The sequence below is a fragment of the Dryobates pubescens genome, chromosome Z (genome assembly GCF_014839835.1).
Source record: "Dryobates pubescens isolate bDryPub1 chromosome Z, bDryPub1.pri, whole genome shotgun sequence".
In the NCBI taxonomy this organism is placed as follows: domain Eukaryota; kingdom Metazoa; phylum Chordata; class Aves; order Piciformes; family Picidae; genus Dryobates; species Dryobates pubescens.
The window spans coordinates 42,362,520-42,390,257 of record NC_071657.1 but is presented as its reverse complement, the minus strand read 5'-3'; the positions used below and the strand labels follow the sequence as shown (position 1 = coordinate 42,390,257).

General features: G+C 43.0%; 1 protein-coding gene across 1 annotated transcript in view; it reads left to right on the top strand.

Moving 5' to 3' along the window:
* Window positions 1-2,887: 2,887 nt before the first annotated feature.
* Window positions 2,888-27,738, top strand: part of APBA1 (amyloid beta precursor protein binding family A member 1) — a 102,281-nt gene continuing 77,430 nt past the window's right edge. Inside the window, exon 1 of the mRNA XM_054178072.1 lies at window positions 2,888-3,028. The gene's annotated coding sequence lies outside the window, so the exon portion shown is untranslated. The remainder of the gene's footprint in view (window positions 3,029-27,738) is intronic.

Below are 27,738 nucleotides of genomic sequence, written 5' to 3'. Positions count from 1 at the left end.
GGATAGATTTTTTGTGGATACTTACACAGCAACTTGTGATAAATGACCCTGAAGTATTACAAGAACAAAGGTGTACTGTGGCATTGCAGAGAAGAGTTAAAAATCCCATGTAACCCTGTCCACAAAGCTCAGAGTAGCTCTGTGCATGTGGAGGAAATGAGGAGGAGTGCTCTCTAAAATTTGACAGTTTCTGTGTGTCTTTCTACCTTGACAGAAACACTGAGCAACAAGCTGTATGTGATCAGAAACGCTGGTCTCAGCTGGTGCAGGGTATCTGGGAAGAAAGGCTCACTTATACTAATTTACCCCAAGATAAGTATGTTTTGATCCTTTCAGAGGTGCTGAGCCTTAAAGCACACACATGGAGTGACGTAAATGCTTGTCTTTAAAATGAAATATGGGATGGTGTGTGTGGGAAAGTATATGCAATGAAAAAATGGTTCAGTGTACATAGCACTATTTATGTAGCACTACTTAGCAAGTGTCTGAATATGCCAGAAGCTGGTTTGCGTTTGTTACAGATTGCCATAATGACTCATTACACCATTACCCCCACAAGGTTATACTTTACTGTCAAGCAGATTCTATAGATTCATCCACACCATTACTTTAGTTTGTAAATACTACAGTTTAGTCTTGGAGCTTTTGGTACTCGTTTTTTCACTCAGTTTTTATTGACTATATTTAAATGCGAACGGGTCAGTTTTTAAAAAGAGCAGTTCACATCAGTCCAGGAGGTGAATTTCATGTAAGAGTGTATTTTTACAAAACTCAAAATTGTTTCTACATTTTCAGAAAGAACTAACACAGAGTTGTGTTGCAAAAATAGAAAGCTTTACTGGGAAAAGAACCAGACTGCAATTTCCAGCATTTTAATTGCAAAAAATGAAAGACAGGAGAGAAAAAAAAAAAAAAGACTAAATAATAATGATCAGATTGAAAACATGTAGGATCTTGAAGGTCAGTGTTAACATAGCATACTTATTCTGTTGCATGAGCAATAGCATCTCTTCGGCTTGTGCGCTAGAAGACCTGTCATGATGAGTTGTAAAACAAATGAGGTAAAGTGGAGCTCTGGAAGAAAAATGCATTTAGGATATGGACCTTTTCTTCGGTATAATTTAGCAGTCATGAAGACTGCTATCATTAAATCTTTTGACATTGTATGAATGTGATAGAATAAGGTAGGTCGGGAGGGACCTCTAGAGGTCATCTGTTCAAATCTCCCTCTTAAAGCAGGGCAAATTTGTATCACATTCAGGCATAACTGCGTTATTATTTTGAGGGTAAGGACAGAAAGAAAGAATGTAATCACATGTAAAGTATTTTACCTGTGTAATTACCCAAGAATCAATAGCTTAGAAATTCTCTCAATGCACATTCTATACACCTTAAATTGTGGTAACCTGGGGCTGTACCAGGGCCATATATCCAGGCCATAGAAAAAAAGGGAACAGAGATTTCCTACAGGTTTTGTTATTTTCACTACACAAGTTATCAAGTTAGAAGATGTCTTCATGATAGGAGAGAAAAACATCAATGAATAATAACTATTAGCAAAGGAGCAAAAACAAAAAATGTGCTACAAAGAGGAAAGGATTATTGTAGCAATTATCTAAGCAACAAAAGTCACTCATATTTTCTTCATTTTTTTCTTATTTCTAAATTTTTTTCCCGCTCTCATTTTCAAAGTCTTCATTTGCAGAGTACTGCAGCACTTTAAATGGGATATAAAAGTACAGCTGGACTTACACAGTGACTGAACCACATCATAATGGTGGAGTAGGCACTACCCTTTTACCAAAACCTGGAGGTGTATTTTGGAATGGGAAAAACAGAATTATATTCCATATCAACACCATGTTATCTTCGTAATTAATCACAAACCTTTGTAAGTACACCATATAGATAGTCTGCAGTGGGGCATGCCCACCACATCCTCTGGAGAGAGAAATACACGATACTGTCAAAGGTACCAACTTTGGTTGCAAATGCTATAATTTTTCTTTAGTTGTTAGGCGTCCTAAAGTTTCCTGTCAATTTTTAAAATGGAAAAATCTGGCAGTGAAAAAAAAGAAAAATGTATTTCTTATGATAGGTTTTTGGTGTGGGTTGGTGTTTTTTTGTGTTTTGCTTGCCTCCCCCCCCCCCCCCCCCCCCCCCCGACTGTCCAGACATATTGAATTAAATACAATGAAATACTGGAAACTGTCTTGAGGAACTTAGGATTTTGTCCATGCATGTGGAATCACTGAGGCAAGCAAAGTAACGGAGATCAGCTGCTTGGAGAAGCACAAAACACACACCATACATGCACATGGGACTAACGGTCCTATTTCAGGAAAAGAGACGCAGGGTAAGAACATTATAGCAGGGAATTTACCCTCAACAGGCTGTTTGCGCACTTCGTAGGTTCTTCGCATCTACGGCAAATGCCTAAGGTGGGCTGCCAGTGGCACCGCCTGGGTACATGCACCTTTATGCCTTGCAGCTGCAAGGCGGAAGCCTGCTCCTTTCTCCTCTGAACACTCATGGCTGTGGGAGGAAGGCGAGAAGCAAAGGGTCGTGCCTTGCTGGGCCTCTCTTGCTCTCTACCACCCACTCAAAAGCCGGTGTGCCAGGGATCGGGGTCCACTCCTGCACCTCCTGAAGAGCGGTAGCCCTGGGTGCAGGGCCCCTTCCACTCCTTCGGCCGCACTGCTCTGACTCCCTATAAGGCCAGCCAGGGTAGCTCAGGAATCTCCTGCGTCCGCGGGGCTGCAACCTCAGCACCCCTGTGCCCGATAACCCCATCCCCATCCCGCCCAGGCCTGCAAAGCTAGGGGCGCAGCGCGGGGCAGGCGCGTTGACGCGAGCAGGGCGGTGCTGCGCGGCAGGAGGGGCCGGGCCGGGCGGTGCTGGCGGCGGCAGGAGGAAGATGGTGGCAGAGGGGGGAGCGGCTGGCTGCCGGGCTTTCCGCCCTGTACTGCACTGCCACCCCCGCCGGAGCTGCCCTGAGTTCTGAGGAGGCGGCGCGGACCCGCATCAGGTGCGGCGGGGCCGGGAGCCGGCGCGGTTGGGTGCCGGGGCGGCCGAGGGGCCCGAGGGCGGGTGCCGCGGGGTGGGTGCCGGCCCTGGGGAAGGGAGGTGCCGGGCAGCCCGCAGCCCACAGCTGTGCTCCCGCCCTTGCGGCGCCTCTCAGCGTCGGGGGGCTGCGGCGGGCGGCGGCGCTGCGTGTGCTCCTCCATGGGCCTGCGGCGGGGGCGGCTCGGCACCTGCCCTGCTGCGGGCGTCCGCGCTACCGCTTACGTGGTGCCACTGTGCTAGCCCCCGCCGGGCAATGGCGTGCCTGCGCTGATGGCTATCTGTGCCGTTTAATGTAGGTGGGGTATGCATGGGGTCATACTGCGCGGAACCGTGCCAACCCTGTTGCACCGGTTTGCCGCTTTTGATTTCTTGATTTTATTTTGTCTTACCGCATCTTTTCTGTGGTGAGAAGGGAAAGGAGAAATGTGGGGGATGCGGTCGCCAGTGGGGCGACCACGGTCACAGCAGTACGGGGAGCCAAGCCCTCTCCTGCAGGAGATGCTGTCGAGGTCTCTGGCCGCGTTCCGGTTTGCAGAAGGGAACCCAACGGGGCCTGGATCTTCCCATCCTCTGTGGGGTGCAGCTACCTGCTTGTTCTGCTCTTCATCCCTGGGCTGGGCAGGAGGTGACATCTGCTACCATCGCGTGCTGGTTTCAGAAAAGAGAAGGCATCTTGATCTTTTCTTCCCGGAAGAGCAGCGTGATACCACAGCCTAAACTACAGCCATGGCCAGTGCAGCCATAAGTGCTGCATTTGCTTTCTGGAAAGATCAGTGTTAACAGGAGCAATTTACGAAGACTTGTTTTATTGCCATCTTCTATAAATCTGCCTTTTAAGAGAGGCAGGAACTTGGGCCTAGGCTGGAAAACCACAGTATCTTTTTGCTTTCCCCTGTGGTAGCATTTTAGGGCTGTGAAATTGCAGTTTGCTCTAGAGAGTGTGTTGCAGATCCCGCTGTTTTCATAGCTGCTGGGGAACTGGAAGGCAGAGATGTTTGCCTGCCTCAGCATATATTAAGAGTGAGCTAATGTGGGTGTAGGGCAGATTGGGTATACAGCATTTTTCTTGTCTTTGACGTACATTATGTTACACCACCTGATAAGAGTACACCCAGGTAGCTGCAGTTTTCCATATCTTCTCTGGCTGTAGCCCACAGGGTCCAAACCAACTTGCCCTGAAAAATACTCCAGTCATAGTACTCCAGGTTCTGCTGCATTGCTGTTAAAACCTGGACCAGCTGCACCTGCCTTTGCAGCCTGTGACTGGAACAAGCACGTGATGCCTGATTTTTCCAAACACCCATGGTGATATAGAATTCTTAAGGTGCTGCATTTTAATGGTATGCAGGTAAGCAAAAGTGAAGTACATGTTCATATTTTCTTCTAATGGGGGGGTCAGGAGGGGCAGACTGGCCAAAAAAGCTCTTTGGGAGTGAATTGTGTTCAGTTGTGTATTTATAATGAAAAATTATGTGCCCTGTAAATAGTAATGGAAGACCCCAGGAAATTGGAAAAACAGAAATATATCATTGTGCATGCACTTTGGGAATGACATTATGGATGCCTAACAAGTGAAATGTAAACCTGAGTGAAAGACAGCTTGACTTTATTAGAAAATGTGATCTCAGATTGAGAGATCTATGAGCTTTTTAGGCCAAACTGCTTTCTACAAAGTAATGGCAGTTCAAGGTTGGTCATGTAGTGTGAATCACAGAATCAATTGGTCTGAGTTTTCTTAGATGTTTCTTGGCAGTTTGAAGTGATACTCTTGTCTTACATTGATGCATTGTCCTTGCTTAAAGGAGCAAATTTTCTGGCTTCTGTATTGTCTCCTAACAGATGCAAGGCCAGCCTTTGGGAAGGCTATTAAAATAAAGGTAGTCACAGATTAGCCCTTTGGATATGAAATACAAAAATACTGGGGAGATGGTTTAGTGTGGCTAGGTATGCAGAAAAGATGATTTTCATGGTTTGAAGAGGAGGGAGAGACATTAAAGCTTTTTTATGTAACCCTTTTTGGATGCTTAATATAAAAGCCTTTTTAGAATTTCTTGAGTTAATAATGTAATTCTCAATCATTTGTTTATCATGAATTTGCAGTTCCTTACATGGAATGCTTAATGCTTGAGACAAAGTTTTGTGATGTGGGATACAGTGATGTGGTAGGTTGCCAAAGGTAAAAATTGTGCCCTTACTCTTGTGGGATAGGGGAAGTGGGCATGGATTTTTTGGAGATAAGTCTGAACATTTTGTGTGGTTCACATGAATGTAGATACTCTATAATGCTTTGCAACCAGGAACTACTGATTTGAGGCTGAAGTTTGTGTCACCTGGCTAATAAGCAACGTAAAGCAGAAACCTGAATTCTTTTCATATGAGATTTGAATGGAACTTAATTGCACCAGGAGTTGTCTTCTGACTTTTTGATACCGTATTAAACCACAATCACCTACAATGTTTGTGTTCTCAAATGTAACAAGACTGCACTATGGTGATTATGTGCATCTTTGGAATATACTTAACCTTTTCTTTTTTTACAAGCAGTGCCTACGGATGCTAAAGCTGACATCAAAGATTTGTGGGTGCAAAGAAATTGAATCTTCTGTTCAGCTGCTTGTTTTGTATTTATAACAGGCCAGTGGGGGTTACCATTTGCAGTGGTTTTATTTGGCTTTAAGTTATGTCACTGTGAGGTGGTGTTTATGGCAAACCAAGTCTTTAAAAATGGATGGTAAATCCACAAAAGATAGCTGGGAAAATGGACACTGCATTGGCTCTGTGGTGTTACTACATGTGTGTGAGTGAAGGGTTAGTATCCAAAACTATTGATCATGTTAAAAAAGAACAACAAAGAAAAAATACTTCAGTTGTCAAGAAGACAAAAAGAGGGAACAATCAGACAGTTAAAACTTGTAACTTGCATCTCATGACCCAGATACTTCAGACTAGATTCAGCATTTTCCCCCCTTGGCACACGCACTAATTGTCTGCTCTGGATTAATATGAGATTAAGAATTAGAAGAATCATCTTACGCTAAAAAAAAAAAAAAAAAAAAGGTAATAACAAAAAAACCAGATGCTTCAGATAGTGTAATAGAAGTTGTCTGTAAGCAGCTCAGGTTGCTTAATTGAGTCGTAACTTTGAGCAAGACCCTGCTACTGTAGGTTTAAGTCAAGCCTTGATGTTCCAGCAATCCATTATATGTTTTCTTCTGGTTTCACAGAAGGTGAAGATTCCTGCTTAATGAGAGAGCTAGCAGACAACCCTCTGCTCATTTATCTCTAATAGTTTGCATGTAATACAATAGGGGTTAAAGGTTTCTGAAAAAACAGGTTGATTGGTTTTGCTTCATAACATCGATTGATTTGATAAACTAGCTGCTCAGAGCAGTGTGATAGCGATTTTGTGTTTCTGCAACATGAGGCTAAAAATGCTTTATGTTTGCTGCTTTACTGAAGGGGCCTAGGGAAACATTTTTATTTGCTGCTTTTACATATAGGGGCAAGTAGTTAAGATAACACCTGCTCTAATTCTGAAGGAACAGCACAATAGGTACATGATGGCTCTGGATGGCAGAGAACTTGTATGAGGATACTGTAGAATGATGTTCCACTAGACTTTCCTCTGGGGAGAGGGTCCATCCTGATATGGAAGGAGGAGTGGGAATGGGAGTGCAGACATTTCCAAAGAGCCAACAGAGAGACACACTGGACAAGTAGCTCACCAGAGAGGTCCCAGATGACTGGAAGCTGGCCAACGTGATGCCCATCCACAGGAAGGGCTGGAAGGAGGAACCAGGGAATTCCAGACCTGTCAGCCTGACCTCAGTGCCAGGCAAGATTATGGAACAGGTCATCTTGAGTGCAATCACACAGCACTTACAGGATGGACAAGGGATCAGGCCCAGCCAGCATGGATTTAGGAAGGGCAGGTCTTGCCTGACCAACCTGATCTCCCTCTATGATCAGGTGACCCTCCTGGTGGATGTGGGGAAGGCTGTGGATGTAGTCTACCTGGACTTCAGCAAGGCCTTTGACACTGTCCCCCACAGCAAACTCCTGGCCAAGCTGTCAGCTTGTGGCTTGGACAGCAGCACTCAGTGCTGGGTTAGGAAGTGGCTGGAGGGCTGAGCCCAGAGAGTGGTGTTGAATGGTGCCACATCCAGCTGGCAGCCAGGCATTAGTGGCGTCCCCCAGGGATCAGTGCTGGGCCCCATCCTGTTCAGTATCTTTATTGATGATCTGGATGAGGGGATTGAGTCCATCACCAGTAAATGTGCAGATGACACCAAGCTGGGGGGCAGGTGTGGATCTGTTAGAGGGTAAGAGAGCTCTGCAGAGGGACCTTAACAGGCTGGACAGATGGGCAGAGTCCAACGGCATGAGATTTAACACATCCAAGTGCCGGGTTCTACACATTGGCCACAACAACCCCATGCAGTGCTACAGGCTGGGGTCAGAGCGGCTGGAGAGTGGCCAGGCAGAGAGAGACCTGGGGGTGCTGGTTAATAGTAGGCTGAACATAAGCCAGCAGTGTGCCCAGGTGGCCAAGAAGGCCAGTGGCATCCTGGCCTGCATCAGAAATAGTGTGGCCAGCAGGAGCAGGGAAGTCATTGTGCCCTTGTACTCGGCACTGGTTAGGCCACACCTTGAGTACTGTGTCCAGTTCTGGACCCTTCAATTTAAGAAGGACATTGAGACACTTGAACGTGTCCAGAGAAGGGCAATGAGGCTGGTGAGAAGTCTGGAGCACAAGCCCTTTGAGGAGCGGCTGAGGGATCCTGGAGAAGAGGAGGCTCAGGGGAGCCCTTACTGCTCTCTACAACTACCTGAAAGGAGGTTGTAGCCAGGTTGGGGTTGGTCTCTTCTCCCAGGCAACTAGCACCAGAACAAGACGACACATTCTCAAGCTGTGCCAGGGGAGGTTTATGCTTTAGATGAGGAGAAGGTTGTTCACAGAAAGTTCTTTGCCATTGGAATGTGCTGCCCAGGAAGGTGGTTGAGTCACTGTCTCTGGAGGTGTTCAAAAAAGGATTGGATGTGGCACTTGAAGCCATGGTTTAGTTAGTCATGAGTTGTCGGGTGACAGGTTGGACTTGATGATCTCTGAGGTCTTTTCAACCTTATTGATTCTATGGTTCATCCGGTCTGTTCTGTTGTCCTTACAGGATCATGTCATCCAAAGTGTTTCCTGTGCTGTGTTCTGTCTAATTGCAAACACTGGAGGAAGTTTCCCTTATCCAACAAGTCTATATGAACAACTGCTTCTGGATGTGCAGTGGGGTTTAAAAAAAGTTATTGAAAGAAATTATTAGAAATATTTAAAACAATAAATAGTCTAGATGAGGTAGACCACATTGTGAGCCTCTGTTTTTCCTGTTGCCTAGCAAAAGGAGATGTTCTGTGACACTTCACCACTTATTTCAGAATGTTTAAAAAAATTGGGGTGTTTTAATTCATTTTCTTTTCAGACTTGTTCCCTCCCCCTATGCATGGTGTTAGATTATCTGTTTCATCTCTGAGATCTTTCTTGCCACCAGCAATTAAGCAGTACTTGCTTCTTTCTTTTTAATGAGCACTTCAATAAAGAATGTTCTTTGTAAGAGGGTGACCACTTTGTCACCCATCTGAGGAAAATGTAAGAGTAGGAAGTGAGAGACTTTATTAAAAGTCTGTGGGTGAATGTGACAGATGAGCAGCACAAACTTAGAATTTGGGCTGAATTCTTATAGTAGTAATTTTTTTTTTCAGCTAATTAAACTCTTCTGAACCTTTGTTCTTGGTGCACCTCATATGCATCAAGAGCATCCCTGCTGAATTTGATATTCAAACTTTCAACAGTAATAGAGGAGTGTGGATCAGAAAAACACCAGGACAGCAGAGCCAGGGCATCTACAAAACTTGGCCATCTGCTCCCAAGATCAACTGAGCAGCTGCTGTACAGTACCTCACTGTTGGTCGGGTTGGTTGTTGTTTGTTTTTTTTTTTTTTTTTTTGTTTGTTTGGTTGGTTGGTTTTTGGTTTGGTTTGGTTTTTGTTCCCCATGCTGTGCATGTATGTCAGGCGAAGAGCTGCCTTTCTGTGTTTGTGCAGTTGAGCTACTGGTTTGAGATCTAGGACATACAGGCTTGATGCCCTATATTGATCTGGATAAACAATTTAGTTTCTCTGCAATTTTCATATCTATGCATAAGAGAAAAGGTTTCTGATTGTTCCTTTTCTGGGAGTAATTTAAATGTTTGGGTTTTTATTAGCAAGAAACATAAATGTGTGCAATAACTGGTGTGTATTCAGGTGAGCATGAGTTTAGGGGCTGGGTTAAAAAGTATTTTTGAAAAGAAAGTGGAGGAATAACGGAAGATTGAAAACACATGATTCTGTGGTGGTGTTTGTCTGTTTTTTCTAACATACTTAGATTTAATTTGTTTGTTTGTTTGTTTTTAATTTTTATGTATTGGTAGTAATTCTTGACAAGATTGTTATTGTTGCCATGTATTTATATAGTGTACATTTGGAAGGAACTTGAGCATGGTGCTTGGCAATCTTGGTGCTTTGGAAATCTTAAATACAACTGTTCTTTAGGATAAATAAATTTAAAGCAGAAAAATATTTTTAAAAGAACAACTGAGAGTAATACCTAAAAAAGCTCTCATCGGATCTGGAGGAGAAAAGCTCTTGCTCTGGGTCTTCCCCAGGCTAATGTAATCAGAATTTTATAACTAATACTTTTCAAATCCAAAAAGCAGGCAAACCCAGTATTTTTCTGTCTGTTTGCTGTCCAAGGTGAGTTTTAGGAGGGTGGATACTGCCTGCACTGTTAGAAGAGGAAATTGCTATGTTTTGTGTGGTGTGTGTTTTTTCTTCTCTTTTCTTAACAGCTTTCTCAAACCAGCTTTTTTTTATAACCACTGAGTAATTTGAGTTGGAGAGGATCCCTAAATGCCATCTGATTTCCACTCTGCTCAAATTGAGTGACTACGATGAGGGCTGCATATGCCATGTTTGTAGCTCTTGGCTTAACTAAAGCATAACGCTCTAAAGCCAAAGCACTACACTTCTCATGGGCTTCAAATGCAAGCGCATGCCAAATTTGTTGCTTATTGCCCTGGTGGGATGAGGCTGGCTGCTGGAGACAAGCCTTCATCTTAATAGCCCTCCTTCTCGGCTAGCCAAGCCTCCATGCACAAAGCCGCTGCCTCTGCTGCTGCTGTTGGGGTGAAAGGAGTGTTGGAGTGAAGAGTACCGTGTGATGGAAACAGTGATTACGTGCTAATGAGGGCTAGCGTGTAAGTCCATCTTACCATAGTCATTCCACTCAAGAAAGGGCTGAATATTTAAGATGAGCAAAACAGTGAAGAGTAACATACAGAAGTTTAGAAAGCATTTTTTTTTTAATATGTTGCAACACTTCAAAAATTGGAGCTGCCTTTTTTTTTTTCTTTAGTGAAAGACTTACAAGCTTTCCTACCAACTATTGCTATGCAGTTACCTTTTACCCAATGAAGAAAAGCTCCCCTAGTATCTGTGTGTTGGTCTGACAGAAACATGTAGCTTCATAATTCTGCGTTTTCACAGAACATTTTACATCCTCTCTGCATGAAATCCACATGTACTTCTGATAGCCAGAGCTATTGTACTTTTTGTCTTAGAGTAATGAAGGTGAAGTCTTGTTCAAGAATTATCTTCCTTTGCTGATAAATGATTAATCTAATCCACTTAATGAGATTGCCCTGACATCATTCGCATATTGGCATGCTTAGTTTTATTTCATAACAATGAGAAAATCCCAGAGGCCTCGAAAACTTCTTTGTGCAGGGCTGTGAGGAGCATGGTAGAGATGTTTGATGCCTTCTTGGCAAGGAGTCCATCCGTTGGGTGTCAGTTTGAGGGAATAGGACCTCTTGGTTTCTGGAGTCGACGTTACAGAGGTTCAGAGGCAAATTATGTTCCAACGGAGAAAGAGATTCTAGCTGAATATGAAGGAGTAAAAGCAGCTTCTGAAGTAATTGGAACTGAGTCACAGCTTCTTCTAGCTCCTAGATTACCAGTTTTGAATTGGATGATCAAAGGTAAAGGTTCTACATCACATCATGCCACAGATTCCACCTGGTCTAAGTGGATGGCTCTGATAACACAGAGCGCTCGAATGGGAAATCTTGAAAGACCTGGTGTGGTGGTGATCACAAACTGGCCTAAAGGCACCAACTGCACTAAACCTCCAGAGGAGAGAGTAACTCGTGCTGAGGAAGCTTCTCCTTACAGTGACCTTTCTGATGATGAAAAGAAATATGCTTTGTTCACAGATGGTTCCTGCTGTCTTGTTGGAAACAAGCAAAGGTGGAAGGAAGTCTGCAGTGTGGAGTCCAGCACATCGCGTTGCAGAAGCAAATGAAGCTGTATTTACAAGCAAAAACTACACTCTACAATGGAATGCAATGAATATATACAAAATAGGCAGTATTTACAATATTATACAGATATTTACAATTAATAAACAGCCCAAGGACCCCCCTGGCCAAGGACCAGGGGAAGCTATTAGCTTCTGCCTCCCTACTCCCCTTACCCGCCCTGTACAAAAGGGACAAAAGAAAGGAGCAGAGAAGTTAGTCTTAGCCAAAGCCAGTTGATAAGCAGGTTATTTCTCCTGAGTGAAGCAAAACAGCCAGAGATCAGAAGAGAAGAGAAGAGAAAAGGGAAGAATTGTTACGGCACAGCTCCTCTTATTCTAGATATTTACCCAATGAATTTGTTTAGAATAATCTTTTGTTTTCCTTTTTACACCCAATAGTGATTTATTTATACTTTTCTACTTTTCTGCTTGAAATCTGTAGCTAAATTTTAAAGACATGGCCTAAAACCACCATAACTTGTAAGCAGTGGCATCCCCAAGCACTGTAGTTCAGGTTTGTGTATACACATTAGGTACATTCTGGATAGCAGAATAGCACAAAAGTGGTAAGGTGGGAGTTCCTCCTTTATGGAGAAATAGCACTTCTTTTTTTTTTTTTTTAGAAAAGGAAGGCTTTTTCAACTGCCTTGTTCAAAAGCCCTGTGACAGTGTGTAGACCAGTGACTTCAGAGCCATTGGACCTTGGCAAATCTGAGGGAGATGCACTGCATTTTTGTAGGTGTCTTACACCCAAAACCAAAAGATTAAATTACTGGGAGGGAATTCACAGGGTGGGGGTCGAATAATCCAGGGTTTCTTGTGATTTGAGGAATAAGAGGATATTTTTTCATTCAATTAAAATAGTTTTTCAATCAGTCTGAAGATCCTGTGTCTTGCTTAGTATGTCAAAAAATGAGACTCAGCCCTAATAGACTAACCTCCTCCATTTAGGTGTGTGTCTACAATCCCTTTATTTACTTTGCCTGTGGAATGCTTTCCCCCTTTCCAGTGTATGACAGGAATCCTGTGGCTTCATGGACTTTCACAGTATGTCACACAGTTTTTACAGCATGGTAGTGTACAAACCCTGGTGGCATGCTTTTTGTGTTGGCTTTTCAGACATACTGAGTTAATGAATAGTCATACCTGATAATTCCCTTTTCTCACCCTGCTCCCTCTCCCCCTAAAAAAGAAAACCAAAACCTGAAAGGACTAATTGGTATGTTGAAAATGCATGACAGTATCAGGCACCTGTTAAGGTAGTACTAAGGGAGGTTACATGAGATTGATGGCGAGGAGGATTATTTGGAGAAGAATTAAACTTGTCTGCGACTTTACATTGTTCATAGTTCTGTGTTCACCTTAGTCAAACTAGTCTGTCCTGAAGCCTTGCAAGCACTGCAGCAGTACAGTTTTGTAAGTGGTTTCATGATTGGCACCAAATTTTGCTATTAGTTTTGACTGAAGTAGTTGAAGCAATGTCTGCACTTTGGTAGGGAACTAAGTATCAAAATAAGGTTTTTCATATTGATGTTCTTTAAAGTTATGCTCTGTTTGAAGGATGGAAAAGGCACTCTAACTGGAGAATCTATCTAGTGTGTTTTGATGACACAGCATGTTAGCAACTTGAGTTATCTCACACTTGCAGTAACAAGGCAATGCCAAATTTGTAACAAGGGCTCAGCATAAAGTATAAAAAGTACCTGTTGTTGTACTTGGTTTTATATATTTAGGATGTTTCTGAATTTCTTAAGTCTGTTTATTCTTGTATGCTGAATATTTTGAAGACACCCTAAGATCTAGATTTAGGAAGGACATGGAGACACTTGAACGTGTCCAGAGAAGGGCAACGAGGCTGGTAAGAGGCCTTGAGCACAAGCCCTATGAGGAGAGGCTGAGGGAGCTGGGATTGTTTAGCCTGGAGAAGAGGAGGCTCAGGGGTGACCTCATTGCTCTCTACAACTACCTGAAAGGTGGTTGTAGCCAGGAAGGGGTTGGTCTCTTCTCCCAGGCAACCAGCACCAGAACAAGGTGACACAGTCTCAAGCTGTGCCAGGGGAAGTTTAGGCTCGAGGTGAGGAGAAAGTTCTTCATGGAGAGAGTCATTTGTCATTGGAATGGGCTGCCCAGGGAGGTGGTGGAGTCACCATCCCTGGAGGTGTTCAAGAGGGGATTGGACGTGGCACTTGGTGCCATGGTCTAGTCACGAGGTCTGTGGGGACAGGTTGGACTCGGTGATCTTTGAGGTGTCTTCCAACCTTGGTGATACTGTGATACTGTGATCTCATGACCACAGCTGGTTAAGGACAATGTTCATAAAACTCAAATTCTTTTACTAATGGGAAGGAATCACCCAAAGGTCTCCACCATGTTTTTATTATTCAAAGAGCAAATCTTCTGACTGCATTCCTGTGTAAAGAGAAGATGTGTGGATCAACATGTTACGCTTCAAGGGTGCAGATCTGGAAGCCTTGGAACTGTAGTCTTCTGTTCTGTTGCTCATCAGCTGTGATAACTTTTCCCACAGGCAGTACATTCTAAATTCTCTTTTAGTGGCCTCCCAGATCTGTTCTTGCTCATGTTTGCGGCTTACTAAGCGCTGACAGAGAGAGCTGGTGGGATTTTTGACACCTTAACTTGTGAAGAGGTATTTGAATTTAGAAGAAGTGAAAATACACCAATTTCAATTGGCGTATTAGCAGTGGTATAGTTGTCAATTTTTGTCTAGGGCCTTAGGATGGTAATAATGCTTCTGGTTGTATTCCAGGATTATCTTTGTAATTGCAAGTCTCAGCCCTAGACACCTAGTTGTAATTATATTTTTCCTGACCCTAATTGCAACATTGAGTTCATGCAAATGAGAATTAAATTCCTCCTTCTAAGGCATAGCATTGCCATCTTCATTGCCATACACATGTGCACAGGGCTTGTGACAAGGTCTGGAAGGTAATCTCACATACACATTTTATTTTGCATCTGCTCTGTATCTGTTCCAGTTTTGCTGTGAGTACTTACTTTGTATTTTAAATGCCTTTCAATCATGTGTGGTGAGGATTTAATCCTCTTCTTTTTTTTCTCTTCTCTCCCCATCTGTGTCTGGTTTGTAAGTTACATCATGATGTTTTCCACTCATTCTTTGTCCATAAGAGGCTAATTCTTCTGCTTCTAAATGTAGCCCCATTCATGAGTTCCCAGTTTGTGTGACATATTCCCCCACGAAAAAACAATGATGTAATAGTGGATTTTTAATCTGAAAAGTAACCACAAATGATCTGATGAACCTGTGGAGGTCACAGGGGAAGAAAGTAGTGAGTTCGTGTCTGGATGTGCATTTAATCTAGATAAAGTAATTTTTTTCTGAGATGTATGTTTCTCTTGGAAATTACAGGGACAATCATGAACTGTTTTAATGGGAAAACCTTAGAGCTTAAAAATCGGTGAGTGTTTTGTCATTGTGATAGAAACAGCTTCACAGTGCACAGTTTTGAGCCTGTGTCCCAAGGTGTCTGATTAAATCTTGTCTCTTCATGCTAAACACTCGGCTCGCCATGGCTCAGATGGTTTAGTAATTTATAGTCAAAGAAATAAATTTTTCTGAATTTTACATTTGTTTCTTTGTGTACATGAATAAGATGGCATCTAGTTTTCTTCTGCCACACTAATAAATAGAACAAGAGGATGAAGTCTCAAGCTGCGCCAGGGGAAGTTGAGGCTCGAGGTGAGGAGAAAGTTCTTCACAGAAAGAGTGATTTGCCATTGGAATAGGCTGCCAGGGGAGGTGGTGGCATCACTGTAGCTGTGAATATTGGGGTGAGATACAGAAAGGAGAAATAGGAGTTGGAAAAAACATCTCAAAACTGAGGTGTACTAGACTGTGACATAGTCTCTCAGAGAGTGAGGGAAGATGCACGTTTCAAGAATTGAAAACTCAGTGGTGCAAGGACTTCAACAATCCTGTACGGAGTAGTGCTCAACTTGAATAATTGCTTTCTGATGGATTTTGATGTGGCTTTGCTTTTCGTAGTCTTGGGATGACTTCATCCTTGAAACTGATATAAGCAGATTTTTCTTCTTTTGTTTGTTTGCCACCTGATGCAGTTTTCTGATATTTTTGTTTTGTTTTGCTGTGTTTTCATAAGGACAACTGTTTGGTAACCCAGTAAATTATTTTCCATTTTTGTTTTGCCCTTGAAGCAGCATTTGATGACTCTTTGCTTATATTTGTTTAAATATAGTAATGTTTAGGAATTAACATTGGTATGTTTAATTCTTGCAAGAGAAGACCAAAAGTTGGTGAGTCAGTATCACCTCTCTCACAAATGATTGTAGTGTATTTTATTCCTCTGGAATTGTGTGCAATGCAAAGAAATGTTGCCTCCACCAATGGGGCCATCTTTGATGTAATTCCAAACAATGCCACAATTTGTGCTACTTACCCTTCCCCTTTAGAAAATACAGGGAAAGTGAAATCTGTAGAAAAATGAACTTAAATTATGTAGGGGAAGATTTGCCTTTGTTCAGATTAGAGAAAGCTATGTTTAGTCTATAGCTCAGAGAGAAATGTAAACACTTTGTAACGAAAGGAGAGAAACTGGGCTGAATTTCATTGGATGGGTTAAAATGTTGTTTTGTTACTTTGGCCTGTTATGTGCCTTAATTACCCCCATGTCAGTAGAAAATAGCCAGTTAAGATATGACACTTATGCTTTCAAAAAGACTATATAACCTTGCTGTATAACATAATAAACATCTTCACCTGCTTACATCTTGTCCTGGAAGCATTGCTCTGGATGATTAAAACATCTATCTAACAACAAAATTATAAGGATCAGACACACGCACAGTGAGTGGCAGAGGGAGAACAATGCAGGGTAAAAAGAGTTTAGAAAGCATAGATAGAATAGAACACATAGAATAAACCAGGTTGGAAAATCATCGCGTCCAACCCATCAACCAATCCAACACCACCTAAACAACTAACCCATGGCACCAAGCACCCCATCAAGTCTCCTCCTGAAAACCTCCAATGACGGCAACTCCATCACCTCCCTTGGCAGCCCATTCCAATGGGCAGTCACTCTCTCTGTATAGAACTTTTTCCTAACATCCAACCTGAACCTCCCCTGATGCAGCCTGAGACTGTGTCCTCTTGTTGTGGTACTGGCTGCCTGGGAGAAGAGACCAACATCCGCTTGTCTACAACTTCCCTTCAGGTAGCTGTAGAGAGTAACAAGGTCACCCCTGAGTCTCCCCTTCTCCAGGCTAAGCAACCCCAGCTCCCTCAGCCTCTCCTCGTAGGACTTGTGTTCCAAACCCCTCAACAACTTTGTTGCTCTTCTCTGGACTCATTCCAGCAAGTCAGCATCCTTCCTAAACTGAGGGGCCCAGAACTGGACACAGTACTCGAGGTGCGGCCTAACCAGTGCAGTGTACAGGGGCAGAATGACCTCCCTGCTCCTGCTGGCCACACTGTTCCTGATGCAGGCCAGGATGCCATTGGCCCTCTTAGCTGCCTGGGCACACTGCAGGCTCATGTTCAGTCTACCGTCAACCAGCACCCCCAGGTCCCTCTCTGCCTGGCTGTTCTCCAGCCACTCTGACCCCAGCCTGTAGCTCTGTATGGGGTTGTTGTGGCCAGTGTGCAGAACCCAGCACTTGAATGTGTTAAATCTCATGCTGCTGGACTCTGCCCACCTGTCCAGCCTGTCGAGGTCCCTCTGCAGAGCCTCTCTACCCTCCAGCAGATCGACTCCTGCCCCCAGTTTGGTGTCATCAGCAAATTTACTGATGATGGACTCAATGCCCTTTGGGTAAAAGGATTTTAAAACAGAAATGGTAGTACTGTACAAGTACCTGTAATGAAATTATGTCTAGCATGGACAGGGGATTTATGTTGGGGTTTTTGGTTGGTTGGGTTTGGGGTTTTTTGAAGGGAGGGAAGGGGAAAGAAAACCAGAGAATGTTGGGGTTTTGGTGTTTTTTTTTTTAAAGTGGTAAAACAAAGAAGGATGTTTGTCTCTGACTCCCTCTCTGTCTCCCTTTTGCTTTTTTCTTTTTAAATTATTTTTCTTTCTCTTTTTTCTTATTTTGTCTGGAAAGATGAAGTAGATACTATGATTGCAAGATTTTGTGAGCTATTTCACAATATCTGTCCTTCCCCACAGGTGATTCAAGCAGTGCCACCATAGCCCTGGGGATTCTCATTGTTGATTCTCTCCAAATCTTGTTTACCATGCTCTTGAAAACTGGCATGGTGGCTAATGCTTGTTAGTAATTGAATACTGATTAGCATTGTTTCTGTAGGCTCTTACTGTCTCTGTAATTATCTTGAATTTCACAATGTTCTTTATTATATACCTGCATTTTCACATAGCTGTATTACTTTCAGAGTGCAAAGCAGGCAGTGCTGCCTGCTGAACATTCACAATCTGAGGCTGCACAGACCCAGAAGACCTAATTAGTCATCAAGCCTGACTCCACTGAGTGGTGAGGTTGTAACTGCTAATGGTGTGATTGTAGTTGTGTCAGCTGGTGGTGTGTCTTCAGTGCTACTCAGAACTGAGAAAATTGTTGTGCAGCATGTAACTGATGTAGCTGATTGCTTGGATGCATTTTGCTTGAGAGTATTTTATCATGTATTAGGTTGCACAAACTGTTTCTTCTTCCCCTCCCTCAACCTTTTTTTTTTTTTTTTTTTTTTTTTTTCCCAAAGAAGCTCCAATAAAGGAGCTTCTGTAAGAGGTACACAGCAGAGTGTGATATACTTGACCGCTTTAGGCTATTTTTCCTGCTTTTGAAAACTGTATGGAATGCATTAATCTGTCAGACCTTTCCAGCTCTTTAAAAGTGAAACAATGGTGAAATTGGATGGAGAAGGTAGTGTAGTCCTCATAGCCATATGCTGCACATGGGTTGCTCACTCTGATGAGGTGACCTCAAAGACTGCTGTAGCAATAGTTTCTGATGTGAAAACCAGTTCCCTGAAACAGAAGTTAGTGTACTGAAGGTCTGCCTGTTATGCTTGACTGCTATACTCCTGTGTTATGTTAGTAGTTTAGTATAGTATCATAGTATCAGTCAGGGTTGGAAGGGACCACAAGGATCATCCAGTTCCAACCCCCCTGCCATGGGCAGGGGCACCCCACACTAGATCAGGCTGGCCAGAGCCTCATCCAGCCTGGTCTTAAACACCTCCAGGGACGGCGCCCCAACCACCTCCCTGGACAACCCATTCCAGGGCTTCACCACTCTCATGGTGAAGAACTTCCTCCTCACATCCAGCCTGAACCTCCCCACCTCCAGCTGCATTCCATTCCCCCTAGTCCTATCACTACCTGACATCCTGAGAAGTCGCTCCCCAGCCTTCTTGTAGGCCCCCTTCAGATACTGGAAGGCTACAATTAGGTCACCTCGGAGCCTTCTCTTCTCCAGACTGAACAGCTCCAACTCCTTCAGTCTGTCCTCATAGGAGAGGTGCTCCAGCCCTCTGATCATTGTCATGGCCCTTCTCTGGACATGTTCCAGCACGTCCATATCCCTCTTGTAGTAGGGGCTCCAGAAGGAGTCTGAAGACACATTGTAGCTTGGAGGAGTTGGAAGTCACCTGGCAACATTTGTTTCTATTTTTTGTTTCTAAGTTAGATAATGAATTGCTGCTGCTGCTGTGCTTGCTGCCTATGTAAACCACATCTGAGGTCATTGTGATAGTGGCAGAATGGTAGGGAGGCTAAGGTGGAGTTTGTAACCTTCAGGACCCTACTAACGCTTAAAAAATTGTTATCTTTTAAACGGATACCAAGGATGTAATTGAATAACTACTGCCTGATGTCTGGGGCTTGCTATTAACACAATTCACAGTCTTCTGTGAGTGTTGGCAAAATTCACCGAAATTTGTGTAGAGCTGTAACTTGTCTGTGTTGTGCGTCCAAATCACTACAGATAGCTGGAAATGAAAAATGGAAAAGCCCTTCTACCTGCTTCTTTCTGTGTAGAGCCACCTGCTCAGAATTAAGGTGACTTTGCTGCTTCAATGTTGAAGGATAAGGGCAGAAGTAATGAATTGATAATCCTCTCTATGTGTGGAAGATGACCTTTTTTTTTTTTAATTGAAAGTAGCTCTTAGTTTATTTTGATAGTAGTTACTACGTTCTGTGCTTCTATTTACATTGTCTCTGACAGCTTGCTCTGTAATAGCACCTAGAAATGCCCCATGGAGATGAGCATGCTGGCTTTTTCTGAACAATAAAGAGGCTAGCAGAGTGTGGTATTGTTGAAGCTCAGGATAGCAGCTGAGACTATGCCTTTGAGCAACAACATCCAGAATTTCTGAGGTGGAAATTGTGAAAGTGAAGGGTTTTATCAACAGCATTCTTTTTGAGTTTAGCTATATCGTCCCTAAATGGAATTTTATTCGTGGAGATCCCAGGATTGCAGATCTTTGGGAATTTTGAAAAGGAGGATGAGAGCCTGTGATCACGATGTCTCCTTGAGCTGGAGTAAGAAGGCTTCATCAATAGGCTCCACTTGATCAGCTGGCCTGTAGCAGACTCCCACCACAAGGCTCCCTTTGTTGTCCTGATCCCTAATACCCACTCATAAGCTTTCAACCTGCTCATGGCTATTCCTTAGTGGCAACATCTTCACCACTTCTTCTCCTGTCCCTTCTGAACAGCTTGTAGCCATTGATAGCTACACTCAGTCTCAGGAGTCATCCCACCAAATCTCTGTAACAGGCACTATATCATAGCTTTCACGTAGCAGGACAGCTTCCAACTCGTCCTGTTCATTGCCCATAGTGCATGCATTGGTGTAGAGGCACTTCAGCCATGCTGCTGGCCATGTCACCTTCTTAGAGGGATACCCCACTGTTCCCCCAAGGTGTTTCGTGGTAGCTACCCTTCTGTCTCCTAATACCTTGGAGGCCCCTGGCTCATCTCTACAAAAGCTTGCTTTTGCTGCTGTGTTTATAGCATGCTTCAGGCCAGCAGGTTGAAGGCCCTTACTATCACCCTATCCTTCCAATCACAGGATGTCAGGGGTTGGAAGGGATCCAAAGAGATTCAACCCCCTTGCTAGAGCAGGACCATACAATCTAGCTGAGGTCACACAGGAATGCATCCAGATGGGCCTTGAAAGTCTCTAGACAAGGGGACTCCAGTACCTCTTTGGGGAGCCGGTTCCAGTGGTTCCCCCAAGAGGTAGTGGAGTCACCTGGTGTGTCCCTGCTACTTGTCACAGACAATTTTGATATTATCATTGTCTCCTACCTCAAGTGAAATGGCAAGGCTGTCCTTAGGCTCATCTCTAGTGCACCTGATTTTAACACCCTGACCCTTTGAGCCTAGTTTAAAGTCCTTTCAGTGAGCCTGGCCAACTCAAGTGCCAGGATCTTTTCCCCGCTCTGAGGCAGATCTATTCCATCTGCAACTGAAAGATCTGGTGCCTGTGATGAAGAGGTTATTAGTTTATTAAGTATGCAATTCAAAATATGGAAATTAATTTTAAAAGTAATGTTAAAAATTATTAATAACCAATTATCACACTTTTATATGCAGGTTCTAGTGCACAGTTGTGAGGTATATCCCATAACTGGTCTAATGTACATTAGATTCCCTTACAGGGATCAGGTGCCTCCTTTGGAGTGGCTTCCTGGATGGATTCAGGCCAGCAGGCCAGTGGAGTGGAGTTAGCTTTTGCTGTGGCAGTGGGGCGGGCTCTTCTGGGGTTGGCCTGTGCTGCGAGGTCATCAGGGCAGCCCCAGGGAGGGGTGTGGCTGTGCAGAGTGGCTGTGACTTCCCCTTGCTTGGCTCAAAGGAGCTGGAAGGACTCTCTTGTGGGTCCCAACTTTTGAGTTACCCTGGGATTTACAGGACAAGCGGAGTGGTGAAGGTAGCAGCTTCCTTTCTCTCCCACAAATGGTGGGGTCAGGCTGGATGCAGCTGGATGCTGTTCCTGCTTTTGCAAGCTAGTGCACAGGCTCTGTGGCTCGTTGTCTGCTGCTTTATGGCTATGGCAGACATTTGGACCACTGAGATTCTGACTAGTCCCCTCCCCAGCTGGGCTAACGCTTCCCTCTGGGGTCAGTCCCTTTCAAGACATGGTGGGACTGGCAGGTACAACGCTGGCCGTCTGGAGCTTCGGCAAAGGACTCTTTACAGGCTTTCAGGATGCTGGCTTTTCTCTGGAATGAAGAGGCATATAAGTTTGCTTGTGTGTGGAATGAGGCTAACTAGCAATAGCTATGGAGCTTAGACCTGGAGCTCAGTAGCAAAGACAAAGTGAAGAGCTTAATGGCAGAGAGAAGAAAGAGGGCAAAGAGTGGCTTGTTTACAACTTGGGGTAATACTTTTAAGTTTCTCAAGGCTGAGTTTGGCCAATGGGCAATCTTGTAAACAGACAGCTTTAGCCTGTAGGAAGCATGAGGCCAGAATTATGCCCTTACTTGGAAGGGGCATGAGCATGATGGGTGTGTGTTGTTGTTTACCCCATCTGAAGGACTCTGGGCTGAGTACCCACTCAGAAAGGAGGGTGGAAGGGGAAATGTGGCCAAATGCTGGGACAAGTTTACAGTATTTGGGGCATAATTCTGGACATATGTGCCTTCACCACAGAGCCATGTAAAGTTTCCCAAGATCAAAACACCCAAAATTCTGCTGGTGGCACCAGCCTCTGAGCCACTTATTAATTACGCCACTTACTGATTCATGTAGGATATGGTATTTCATTACATCTCCAAAGTCACAAATGCCCATTGGTGGTATCACACGCTGGCACTCTCCGAGTACAAGCATTTTTAGTTCTGGAGCACAGAACCAGGTACATGTGCTATGGCAAGTTTACTGGCTGAATGTGAACTGAGGCATTTTGTCCCTGTTTCCTTACATCTTTTATAGTTAAAAACGTGTTGGTTAGTGGTGTAAGAAGGGATTTTTAGCCTCCTGCTGCTTACTATAAATCAATGTTTGTTCTTCTGTGAAGTGCTTATGCACTAAAGTAATGGGAGCTCTGTGTTCTTAGGGTGAAAGAGCAAATCAGTCTGTAGGAGATTTGAAAGATGCATGAATTTGTCATGCTTAGTGTTGTGCAAGGCTACACGGGCCTTCCTTTAGTACATCACAGTGCTTTCAGAGGTTGTGAACTGTGGAGCAAGGTTAAGTAGCTTAAGGAGATGTGTGTATTCTTTGTCAGTGCTGTGTCAAGAGATTTACTTTGAAAACCATGTTAATGGTGTAAGAAGGACTCTAAACAGAGCAAGTTACCTTTTTTTTCCTTTTTGAAGAATTTTAAAGATTGATTTTTATTTTATCTGTGTATGATTTCATTAATCTGTTGCCTTCTATGTTTATAATTCCACTTCCTGAGGGAGAATTGTTCCAAAGCTGTGGCTGTTTTGATGACTGATTGCTTTGCAATGTTTTAGATTTTTTCTCTGGTAGGTGTGAGGTACAAATACATCTTTGCACTACAAGTTGAGTCAACTTTCTTTTGGTGATTTTAAAAAAATTATTTCAAATTCAGTATTTTTCTTCTCTTTGCAGAAAGTTTCCTGATACACTTCTGGTCTGGATTTATTTATTTATTTCAGTAGCAGTGGAAAATGAGGCTGGGTGAATTCCACTTCGTGCTTCCTGTGAGATTCATTTTAACCTTGGCTGCAAGACATGCAGACTGTAGAGAGGAATCTAGAATCTTGCTGCTGAAGTGAAAACCTGCGTTCAGGTTTTTGTAGGATTTTGTCAGCAGTATTTAACATTTTTGTTAGAGGTGTGAAAACTAGAGTAGACAGCAGTCTGACAGGACCCACCAGGGTGCTGGAGGACAGAAAATCGATGGGTTTGAGTCTTTAGAGGGAGAGGGGAGAAGGCTACTGCCTTCAGCATGGACCAGAAGGAAGTGTATGGTACTACAGTGAGGGACCAGCTGCTGAAATAGCAGGGCTGAAGAAACCTCTCTGTGGCTGATGGTTTAAGATGGGTTATTAGTGACATGTTTTTAATGAAAAGCAGTTGCTGTACTGAGACAACAGAAATGCAGCTTTAGGTAAGGAAAAGGGGATGTTCCTTGAGGGTTCAGATGGTGTATCCTTTTTATCATGCTGTGTTGGAGAGAGCTGGAGAGGATTTGAAAGAGAATACTGGAAGTCTATAGGTGGACAGGCAAGACTATGAAGAGTGCATCTCCACTATCAAGTGGGGATTATTTAGGACAAAGAAGAGAGTGTCTGTACATGGTACTGAAAATAATTGAAGTAAAATGGTGTTAGGCAGTCTCTGCCTGGTTTGACAGAACTGGGTATAACTAACCAGCTTCCACTGAAACAATGAGCAGTCAGGTGAGATCTTGGGGAAAAATTACCAACGGTGTTGTACCAAATCTGGGTTCTTTACCCAGTGTTAAAAAAACAATTGACACACTAGAGTCAAAATATTTGTCTTATTCCAGTTGTGTGCTAGGTGATAATTCCACAGCACACCAGCTGAAATTTGCAGCAGATATTTGCACAGTAAAATGTGTTAGCTACACCTAATGTCAATTCCTGCTAACTGGTCATTGGTTAGTTTCTTTCTTGCCTCATCTTAAAGATACATCTCTTTTTAAATTCACTGTATATGCTCGGAGAGCAAGGGGTTTGTCTGGGTATGGGGCTTATCTAGCTGAGAGGTGTGTTTTTTCACATTATAATGGAATAGGTTCAACATCAGGGCACCAGTTTGGGGGATATTGCTGACTTTACCAAATGATGTTAATCCTCAATGCTGTATGTCAGATGTTGCGTGGATATCTGACCTTACACCTGTAATAAAGTTCCCTAGGAACCAGCTATCTCAGTATACTCTTGCCTTAAGGTAGACAGTATTAGTGTAACTTCATTAATTCCTCTTTCTAAGATCATCTTATCCTAAGGTAAGCAATTTCAGCCTAACTTTAAACAGTCTCCAACAGTAAGAATATTGAAACACTCAAGTCTGAGGCCTTTGAGAATGTCACTGATGCTGATTTCAGGGATAGAGGTATTGCTATGATTGTGTCAGATGGCATCTCTAGATAGGTCTCAGTGATTACAGAGTTTTTGGTATGCTGACAAATAACTGTGCAGTTTGATTGCTTTTGCAGACACAAAGGAAAATCGATCCAGTGGAGGGGACTTAAGGATGCCCCCTTTTCACTCCCTCACTTAAGGCAGAAGCCTCAATTTTATTTTTTTTTTTTTTTTTCCCCCTCCCCAGCAGTAGCTTTGCTGGGTAATTCCAGATAGATCTGGAGCTCAGACCTCTGAAATAAATAACAAATATTTTTTAATGAAAATGATGATCTGATATTGGGGAAATGCATTGATGTCCTCCTTTGAGAAGAAGACAAGCTAAACTTTATGTATAAACTTGGCAGTTGTCATTTGACTAGGCAGCTGTGTGTGTTGGACCACCATTACTTCTGTGTCTATGGATTCATAGATTGTTTTAATTCTTGTCTGATCAGGATTTCTTCAGGTGTTAGAATTAACTCCTCCGTCATAGTGAAGATGGTTTAGAGGACAAAGAACAGAAAGCTATAGTGATTTGAGCTTCTTCTGAGGTATCTGATCAGCAGGATTGTTTTTACTTATGAAGCAGTAATCCCAAATGTTCATGGAAAGAATGCCTTCATCATAACATAAATATATATGTGTGTGTATGTGTGTGTATAAAACACCTTCAGACTACCTTAATAGCTCTTACCTTCATCCATATTTTTTTCCTTTATACTAGTCAGATTTCATGTGTAATCTGTAGCAGGCAAGATAAGAACCATGTGTGTGTTTGAGAGAATACCAGTGGCTTTGTCAAAATTCTACCTGGTGATCTCCAATATGTAATTTAGATGCTGAGCTAAAATCTTACAACATACATACAGGAGGCATCTGAAAAGGGGGCTGTTTACAGTCCCTGGTTCTAAGTAAGGGTTGTAAATCTATTGTAGCAGCTGTTTGCCTGCTAGTGTTTCAGACGTTCTGATTTGTATTCTGTATTGTCCAGAAGGCACTTTATATCCTAAGGCAGCATCAAGAGGAGTGTGGCCATCAGGTCAAGAGAAGTGATTCTTCCCCTTTACTCTGCTCTTGTGAGATGCCATCTCAAATACTGCATCGAGTTCTGGTGTCTCTATCATAAGAAGGACACAGAGCTGTTGGAGTGAGTCCAGAGAAGGACTGTGAAGAAAGTCCAATGACTGGAACATTTCTACTATGAAGATAGGCTGAGGGAGCTGGGCTATTCAGCCTGGAGAAGAGTTCTGGGGGACCGTATACCTGCCTTCTAATACCTGAAGGCATCCTACAGGAAATCTGGAGAGGAACTTTCCATAAGGGTATCTAGGAATGGGACAAGGGGAATGGTTTTAAGCTGAGGGAGAGTAGGTTTAGGCTGGATTTTACGAAAAAGTTCTTCAGTACAAGGGCGGTGCAACTCTGGAATAGGTTGCCCAGGGAGGTTGTGGATACCTCCTCCCTGGGAATGCTCAAGGACAGGTTGGATGAGGCCTTGAGTAGCTGAGTCTAGTTGAGAGGTGTCCCTGCCAGTGGTATAGATGGTCTCTAAGCTCCCAACCTAGACTGTTCTGTGATATTGAATGCTAGCTGTGTCCCATGTTGGTTAGAAATTGTAACACATCTGAGCATCCTCTTCAGGTGATCTGTAGGTGGAGTGGAAGGAGTCTGGCTTTCATGCTTTTTAAGTTAAAAAGCTCAGACTGGCTGAGCCTCTCTGTCAGAACATGAAGCCTCTACACTTACCTATATATATGAAGTATTTTCACCTGACACAGGAACTGTGTGGCTGGAAGCTTTGATTTACGGTGGAAAATGTATTGGGTTATGAGATACTTACTTGGTGAGTTGTGGAAGTGGCTTTTCTCTGAATGCAAGTTCTGTGATACAGTTTAAAAGGAGAGTAAATGCTTGCAAATTAATAATGTTTAAACCACAACTGAAGCCTGAGTTAATCGGTTCTGCAGGCTGATGTGGCTGTTCCTCAGTTTTCCTGAGTATTGTCTCTAAAACCTGCTTTGCTGTCTTTTTTTACTTACTGACTCCATTCTACATTAGGGAAAATATCCAAGATAATTCCTAGGGGAAATGAAGAAATTTGGAGAAGATTGGCTTGGTGTGAAATGCTGTCATATCTCTAATTGAGAACAACAATATAATCCAGTTCATGTCACAAATAGAACATTATGCCTGAGAGAACACAAATGGAAATTATTCATGCAGGAAGGAAGAGTGAACTGCAGTAGTCTGGGTATTACTTTGCAAATACAATTGACAAATGCATTCTGCTCAAATTTTTATGCTGTAGTTTCACAGGGGGCCTCAGTATAAATGACTGGGTAGCATAATTTCTTTATCTCAGCATTTCTGTATGTTGACTATCAATCCAAGCTGTACTTTGGCACAGCTTGCTGTCTAGTGTGGTGTAAATTTTCTAGAGCTTTCAGATGAATGGTATAGGTAAATTTATGAGAGTGTTTCAAATTACAGTTAAGGGTATTTTCACATTGCAAAATCAAAACAACTAAATGTCAAATCAAAACAAAGTAAATGGTTGCTAAAACTGGGGGATTGTCTTGCTTCCAGTACAACTTTTTTTTTTTGTTTTGGGTAGTTAATGACTACATGGGAGTAACTTTTACTGTCTGTTTTTTCAGAAATCAAGTTTTAATCTGAAAGCTGCTTTGTCTTTCTTGAAAGGTCCTGTGAATAGAGAAGAGTCTTCTTCAACTTGAGAAGGGCAAACAATGCACCCAACTTCAAAAGAGAACACTGGTCATAGAATCATAGAATCATTTTGATTGGAAAAGAACTCTAAAGTTACTGAGTTCAACCATTATCTAACTCTACCAAGGCTGGTGTTAAACCATGTCCCTCAACACCACATCTATGAATCTTTAGCACCTTTGGGGATGGTGATTCAATGACCTTCCTGGGGATTCAGTTCCAGTGTTTAATAACCCTTCCAGTGAAGGAAGTTTCTTCTAATACCCAATCTAACCTCATCTGGTACAACTTGAGGCCATTTTTTCTTGTCCTACAGCTTGTTACTAGGGAGAACAGACCAACCCCCGCCTCATTACAACCTCTTTTCAGGTGGCTGTAGAAACTCATAAGGTCTCCCCTCAGCCTGCTTTTCTTAATATGGTGGGTTGAAGTTTCCCAGTCACATTAACTAAACACGACTATCTCAATTGGAAGCAAATGGAAGCTGTATTTACAAGCAAAAACTACACTCTACAATGGAAGCAACGAATATGTA